Source organism: Mus caroli, chromosome 8, assembly GCF_900094665.2.
Source record: "Mus caroli chromosome 8, CAROLI_EIJ_v1.1, whole genome shotgun sequence".
Classification (NCBI taxonomy): Eukaryota; Metazoa; Chordata; class Mammalia; order Rodentia; family Muridae; genus Mus; species Mus caroli.
Genome location: NC_034577.1, coordinates 97046172 through 97054408, shown reverse-complemented (window position 1 = coordinate 97054408; position 8237 = coordinate 97046172). Strand labels below are relative to the sequence as shown.

The 8237-nt window shown below is 45.0% G+C and overlaps 1 protein-coding gene across 1 annotated transcript in view; it reads right to left on the bottom strand.

The window, feature by feature from the left end:
• Window positions 1-8237, bottom strand: part of Pskh1 (protein serine kinase H1) — a 28223-nt gene that overhangs the window by 8344 nt on the left and 11642 nt on the right. The gene's annotated exons all lie outside the window — the stretch shown is intronic.

The window sequence follows — 8237 nt, the reverse complement described above, 5'->3', positions numbered from 1 at the left end:
GCAGGCAGATTTCTGAGTTCGAGGCCAGCCTGGTCTACAAAGTGAGTTCCAGGACAGCCAGGGCTATACAAAGAAACCCAGTCTTGAAAAAAAAAAACAAAAAACAAAACAAAAAAAAAAAAACAAAAAAAGAATCAGCACTGAAAACCACTGTCTCAGCTAAAAATTCAAGAAACAATTGGAGTTTTTAAAAGATAGATCTCAGCTACCCAGATGACTGGCCCCAGAAGTTTGGATTAGCTTGGCAACATAAAGACTAATGTCTCAAAATTTATTTCTATAAGCTACATTTAATTAAATAGGGTTAAGGGGTAAGCGTGCTGCTTAGTGATACAGTGCTTGATTGTCACTCTACAGGGCCCAGAGTTCAATTCTGAGCCCCAGAATAGAGAGGGCGAGAAAGAGGGGAAGGGAGAGTGAGGGAAGGAGGAGAGAATGACTCATGAGAATAAAACACAATCTGTGCTCTCACATATTCCTTCTAATAGTTCATGAGACAAAGAGAGACAGGAAAGAAGACAGATAGAGCAGGGTATAACCTAAGCGCCCAGAAGGATGGCAGCCTATGCCAGCTGACCAGGAACTTTCTATTTTAAAGATGTTCTGGAGTAGCCGCAGAGGGTTCTGGATCCAAATGAATGCTATAACATTAACTCTTTTATGTCCATTCAAGGATTCTGCCAAAGCCAAGCAGTATTCAGAGCCTACTCTAGCTTTCTTTCCCTTATTTCTTTAAACAAACAACGTCTTCCCATCTAAAACAAACTTTTAGATGTATCCCATACTGGCTTCAAACTCACTATGTAGCTAAGGATGACCTTGAACTCCTGATCCTCCCACTTCCACCTCTGAAGGCATACACAATTCCTGATACATGCAGTGCTCAGGATCAAACCCAGGCCTCCCGTATGCTAGGGAAGCACTCTACCAACTAAGATACATTCCCAGTCCCCCATTTTAACTTTGAAGTGGTATGGAACCTCAGTGGGTATTCACAGATGTGGTCTCTATCTTCAGAGGCCCATGTCCCTTGAGCCCTAGGCATAGCAGCCTTTAGTTAGGGCCAGTACTTAGCATGGTAAGTTAATAAATGATGGTAACTCAGCTTTCTGCTCAAGTGAGGTGGACCACAGTGGCCCGTAGTCCCATCTGGTATACCATGCATGTACTGGAACACTGAGGAAACAAGGCATTCCAGGCAGACAGAAAAGTGGCCCTATGAGATGGAGAAACTGGGTGGGGAAGGAGAGTATGCAGAGGTATGGTTAGCAGGGAACAGGGGGACCAGGTAGGCCACCAAACCATCCATACAATAGAGAATTGACATCTATCTTAGTTGAGGCAGAGGGAGGGTATGAGACCATGTGTGATCTCAAGAAGTCAGAATGTGGGGCTGGTGAGATGGCTCAGCAGGTAAGAGCAACGACTGCTCTTCCAAAGGTCCTAAGTTCAAATCCCAGCAACCACATGGTGGCTCACAACTCTCTGTAATGAGATCTGACTCCCTCTTCTGGAGTGTCTGAAGACAGCTACAGTGTACTTACATATAATTAATAAACAAACAAACAAACAAACAAATCTTTTTAAAAAATGAAGTCAGGGCTGGAGAGATGGCTCAGTGGGTAAGAGCACCCGACTGCTCTTCCGAAGGTCCAGAGTTCAAATCCCAGCAACCACATGGTGGCTCACAACCATCTGTAATGAGATCTGACGCCGCTTCTGGTGTGTCTGAAGACAGCTGCAGTGTACTTACATATAATAATAAATAAATAAATAAATCTTTAAAAAAAATGAAGTCCGAATGTGGGAGAGAGAACAACCTGGCGGTTCCCACAACTAGGGATTCTGGAAGCAACTGAGCCTTTGACACGGAGGAGCTATCCAGGTGACTTCAGCCTGGAAAAAGAAGAGGGAGGGGACCACTGTGCACAGGGAATGACTCTGAGTACAACCATACTGTTTCCCTTTTGTTGGAGGGCCTCTAAGGGCAAAAAGTGGAAAATGGCAGAGATGGAAAGTAAGTTCGGCCACGGTGACAGACAGGCTCTTGGGAACGTTTAGAGCAATGTCTCTCCATAGGAAGGGCTAAATGCAGCAGTGTTAGGAACAGCAGCTGCTTCTAGCACCACAGGGAAGGTATCGCTCTCTGGGGAGTGGGTAACCAGGGCAGCAGCAACCGAAGAATGCCTAAAGGACTAGAGTCTGGGAGCTTGCAGCCCATGAGATTGCACAGGAGCATGGGGCTCTGTTCTTCCTTTGGAGCCAGCCTCCTGTCCCATCACAGAAAGAACAGCCCCTATCTCCCCTAAAAGAAGACTCCAACCAAGGATAGGTCTCCAGCCACTGAGAATCCATGTCCATACTCAAAGGCCCATACAAGGGCACATTTCAGTGACACGTATTGCTAGGTGTTAAGGAAGGCTTGTCTGAGGATGACATTCTGGCTTGTGTATGTCTAGTACACGCATGGTACGCAAAACTGAGGAACAGATCAATGTAGTCCAGATCACTCGGAAGAGAAGACTGCGTCACATTCATCTCTTCATTCATTCTGCCATCCCAAGCTCTCAAGTCCTGGTATAACAGCAGCTAGAGATTTGAAGAAACCATCACATAACCCTGAGTGCAAGAGCTATGAAAAAAAGAGGCAAGCAAGGAAGAGTGAGGTGAGGGTGTCCAGCCAAGTCTGACTTTGTGAACTCATCTTCCTACAAGGTGATCAGAACTAAATGGTTCTAGTCCAACTCACTGCTCCTCAATAACTCTTGGCCTTAGGTGGATAGCTGGCTGGCCTGCAGCCCAGAGGCCCATCCCCGGAAGGCCACCTCCCACCATCCCATAATTCCCAGGCAGAAACAGGGTGGATTTCTTCTCCCACCAGCTGTCACCTGCTCAGAGGCACTCATTCTCCTGAATAAGGCTTTGTGAGTGAGCCTCTGCCCAAGCCCACCTACTCCTGGTGTTGTCACCCAGGTTCAGCCTTGGCTCAGAATGCCAGTGGAGGAGGATGGCAAGTCAGGCTTCCAAAGTCAAAAGAAAACAGAGCCACGATGGCACCATCATTCTGCCATCAACCCAACAGGCTCTTCATACACTCTGCCTCTAGGAATAGAACCCTTGACAAAAGCAATGACATCAGGCCACGACTGTCACATTTCTTGTCAAGTGAAAACACCCAACAGTACTTCAGCACAGATCTATGGATGGATGACTCACGTCCTGTGTTCACTCCTTCAAAAGCAGCTCCTCCAGCCTCTAAAGGTCTCCTGTAACAGGAAGTTCACCTCTGGGGGTAGCTTTATGTCTCATCTTCTCTCACCCTCATATAAGCCTTCCTTGCCCCTTAGTAACATGTTCCCTATCACTTCCAAACTGCCTTCTACTCTAGCACCTCTAAACAGGCCAAATTTCAGGTTTTTCTTTGCAATATTATCTCCCCTTGCATTCTCTCTTCTTCCAACGTCTCATATTTGTTCTGTGTAAAGAGCAGATTCACTCTTGGCATTCCATGAAACCTTCTGTCCATGCCCGCAGGCAGCTCTGATCTTAGTCTCCTAAGCACACAACCACCAAGCCCTCTGCTTCACCTTGCCTGAAGTAGCTGCATTTGGGCCCTTTCCCAGGGCATCACCGTGACCACTCAGGCTTCCCTTAGGAGAAACCAGAAGAATGTTCCTTCTAATCATCACAATAGTCCAGCTCAACCCAGCAAATGCTGAGATAGGTTAAGACAGAGCTGTAGGAAGTCTATGGGTGGACACACACACATACACACACACACACACACGTGTCCTCCAGGATCTAATAGATCAGCAAGGAGATGTGTGTCCACACACAACAATACAAGGAAGCACTGAAACACACTAGCAACATGCTGAACATGCTGAAGCATATGTTGGAGAGCAGAATAGAGTCCCTGAAGCCAATCCTAGGTCTGCTGTCCTTTAGCTGTGAAACCATTGGCAAGCTACTGAACCACACTAGTCTCAATTCCCCATGTATAAAATGGATAGAGATTGGAGATGCTAGATGTAGCACACCCAATTCAATACCTTGTATCTGACAGGCTCTACACAATGGCAGTGGTCAACATTATTTCTAAAGAAAATCAACCTTTGAATTGGACCTTTCATAGCTGATACATTTCTAAAGTCAACACCAAGAATAAATGGAACAGTTTGAGCAAAACCTTACTATACTGAGTGACTGTAGCAAACATCTGGGACCTGTAGTACATACAAGTGGGGTGAAGCCTGAGCTTGGACTTTGGATTGAAGTATCAAAATGTCAGAACTGTGGAACACTACTAACACAGGGCCCAATCAGGTATGTGAAGGCAAAGTTTTAATACTCTCTGTGTCATAGAGGGTGGTCTAGAAGCCTCTCTAGATCTGCCCTCAAAGCCAATGATCCTCCTGCAGAGAGCTAGGATTAGCCCCACCCTCCTAACCAGTACCTAGAATCCATGATCTGTCTCCAATAAGCTCAAGATCCAGGATGGCTCTTTTAACACCACCCACTTAATTAACCATCTCCTATAACACTTTCTGCTGCATTTGTCCTATCTGGAAGCTGGGGATCTCCTTAGCAGCACAGCATTCCCAAAAACAAGCCCGTAGCCTCTTTCACTTCTGCTCCATTCTCTCAAATAATGTTCTATTTACCCTGGAGCGCAGTGAGTTGGGTTCCCTTTTCTGAGTCTACTCCTGCAGGAGCCTTCTGCTCAAGTCCGTAAGCCTCTCAGAGGCTGTGAGGAAAAATCCTGCAAGGAACAAGGCTACCACAGAGCTTGGTATTCAGGAAACTGGTAGAGACTTCATGTCTCTTATATTTTTCCCAGATATGCTTATGGGTAGGCAGTGACCAGTAGGATAAAAAAATAACTGGTATAGCCTGGCAGACTTCTGAATGTGAGGCCAGCCTGATCTACAGAGTAGATTCCAGGACAGGACAGCTAGAGCTCCATGGGGGTGGGGGTGGGGGTAGATTACAGGCCTCCAGGACAGAGGACAAAATCTAGTAAGGAAGCTACTTCCTCCAGGGCAACACTCAGACAAATCATCTTTAGGTGACCAATTATTGTCATAAAATTACCTTTAAAAGTACAGCCTAGAGCCGGGCGTGGTGGCGCACGCCTTTAATCCCAGCATTCGGGAGGCAGAGGCAGGNGGATTTCTGAGTTCGAGGCCAGCCTGGTCTACAAAGTTAGCTCCAGGACAGCCAGGGCTACACAGAGAAACCCTGTCTCAAAAAGAAAAAAAAAAAAAAAAAAAAAAGTACAGCCTAAGGGGAGCTAGAGAGATGGCCTAGTGGTTAACAGCACTGGCTATTTTTCCAGAGGACCAGAATTTAATCCCTTGCACCCATATGCAGAGAAATATGTCCAGGTTCTGCCAGGGATTTAACTCTGAACTGGGAACTGATGCATTTCAACTAGAGGCAAAAATTGGGTAATGCCCAGCTCCTACGCTCATAATGAGGGCCCAGACTATGGTCCATGACTCCAGCAGAACAGAGCACAGAATCTCTGGTTCTATCTACTCTTTGATTCCAGTAGAAGCAGGAGCCTGAGTCCATTCCCTATTCCACTTATTTGCTATTCTCCCCATGTGCAGATATCAACAGCCAGTAAAGCAAGACTGCAAGCTCCAATTAGATAAACTGCTTGATCAACAATTGCCAGAATCAGAAATCTTGGGTGTACTTATAAATTTTTCAAGTCTTTCCACTTTCACCCTCCTCTAGTTGAGCTCCATACTGCTCTGTCATCTGGAGGGACCCTCAACAGTTTGGCACTATACAAAGCTCAGAATATAAACAGCCTTTCAACTTTCAGACATTCATACTCTAGCTCTAAGCTAACATAGTCCCTGAGCCTCCTCTCCAGGCCACAGAACTTTCTAGGTGCCTCTACAGGACTCTCGGGCTGACCTGTGGCATCATACACTCCTGTTTAGTACTAGCCCACCACAGATATGTGAGAGTCAACTTTTTATGGATCACACGACCATTCACTTAAAATATACAAACTTATTATATATTTGCAAATTTATATATCTGCACCTTCCTTTAGCAATCAGCAATGCTAACATCTGATAATTATTTTCAGTATTAGAAGTATCCATGGGCCTAGATATACAAACTTGATGGCTTGCTATTTGAACCTGGCACACAGGTTAGCATTTGCTGGCCTTACTATTTAAATATGTGAACTAAAGCTGGGAATGGAGGTGAATATACCAGCATTTAAGACACAGGCAGATGGGCTGGAGAGATGGCTCAGTGAGTAAGAGCACTGACTGCTCTTCCAAAGGTCCTGAGTTCAAATCCCAGCAACCACATGGTGACTCACAACCACTCGTAATGAGATCTGACACCCTCTTCTGGTGTGTCTGAAGCCAGCTACAGTGTACTTGTATATAATAATAAATAAATCTAAAGAAAAAAAGAAAAAAAGAAAAAAGACACAGGCAGAGCCAGCCATGTTGGCACGTGCCTTTAATCCCAGCACTCAGGAGGCAGAGGCAGGAGGATCTCTGTGAGTTTGAGGCCAGTCTAGTCTACAAAGCAAGTCCAGGACAGGCAGATCTGTTAAACTGAGAAACCCTGTCTAGAAAAACAAAAACATAAAAAAGTTGAAAGCTAGTCTTCGTTACGGAGTGTGAAGTTAGTCTGGGCTTCATGAGACTGTCTCAAAACAAAAGTAAATTAATTTTAATATCTTAAGATTAGATCTAGTTGGAAATGTAAATGAGGAAAATACCTAATAAAAATATAAAAAAGATTAGATCTAGTTTCTCTTTTTTTGTAAAAAAATTAAAAGATTTTTTAAAATGTGGATATATGGGGCCCTTATTGTTATACAGCAAAACTGAATAGAGGTAAGAAACTGTTCCTGGGATAGGCATATACATCCTAGCTTATGTGGTACCCAATGTAACAGGTACTGGAGAGGCCCTACACCACATCCATCTCTGAGCTCACTTGTAGTAGCTACCAGGCCGAGTCACAGCTTCCCACTGCCAGGGCCTGCATCTCTCTGACTACTTGAGGGTTCTCTCAAGTACGCATTAACATTCAAGATAGACAATAAACAAGGCATTTAATGCCAAAAAGAAATTCTAAAGCTGTTTTATTTGTTAGTTATGTATATGTGTGTGTGTTTGTGTAGAGGTATGCACATGGCTGTGACACTGCCCATGGAGGTGGATCCCTGGAGCTAGAGTTACATAAATGGTTGTAAGCTGACCAACGTGGGAGCTGGGGACGGAACCCAGGTCCTCTGCAAGAACAGTATGCACTCTGAAACACTGAGTCATCTTTCCAACCCTCACCCTGCCAAAAGAAATTCTTAACTCTTAAGGTAGATAAGCATTACCCTTAAATACATACAACACAGACTTGCTCTTTAGTGACACATTTCTGTGACACATTCCACATAATCATTGATAAGCTTGAAAATAGGACTAAGAACCAGTGGCATTCCACTTGTATGTGCGTGATTTATGGATATACATGTGTCCTTGTGCTTGAGTACAGGTATACACACATACACACACTCACGCAAGCAACACACACGCACGCGTGCGTGTGTCAGGCCAGAGGGTGATTTCCTTTATCATTCCCCACCCTATTCTTTTGAGAGAGGGTCTTTCATTGAATCTGGAACAAGGCAATTTGGCTAGAGGGGTTCTCCTGTCACTGCCTCCCCAGTGCTAGGATACAAGCACATGCCACTACATCTAACTCTTTTACATGAGTTTTGGGGATCTGAACTCAGGACCCTGTGCTTATGTGGCAAGCACACAACTAGCTGATCCATTGCTCCAGCCCCCTTTTTTGTTTTGTTCCGAGACAGGTCTCACTATATAGCACTGTGGTGGTTTGTATATGCTCAGCCCAGGGAGTGGCACTATTAGAAGGTGTGGCCCTCTTAGAGTAGGTGTGTTATACTGCGTGTGGGCTTTAAGATCCTCATCCTAGCTGCCTGGAGGTCAATATTCTGACAGCAGCCTTCAGATTAAGATGTAGAACCCTCAGTTCCTCTTGTACCATGCCTAACTGGATGCTGACATGTTCCCACTTTGATGATAATGGACTGAATCTCTGAACCTGTAAGCCAGCTCCAATTAAATTTTGTTCTTATAAGAGTTGCCTTTGGGGGCTGGCGAGATGGCTCAATGGTTAAGAGCGCCGACTGCTCTTCCGAAGGTCCAGAGTTCAAATCCCAGCAACCA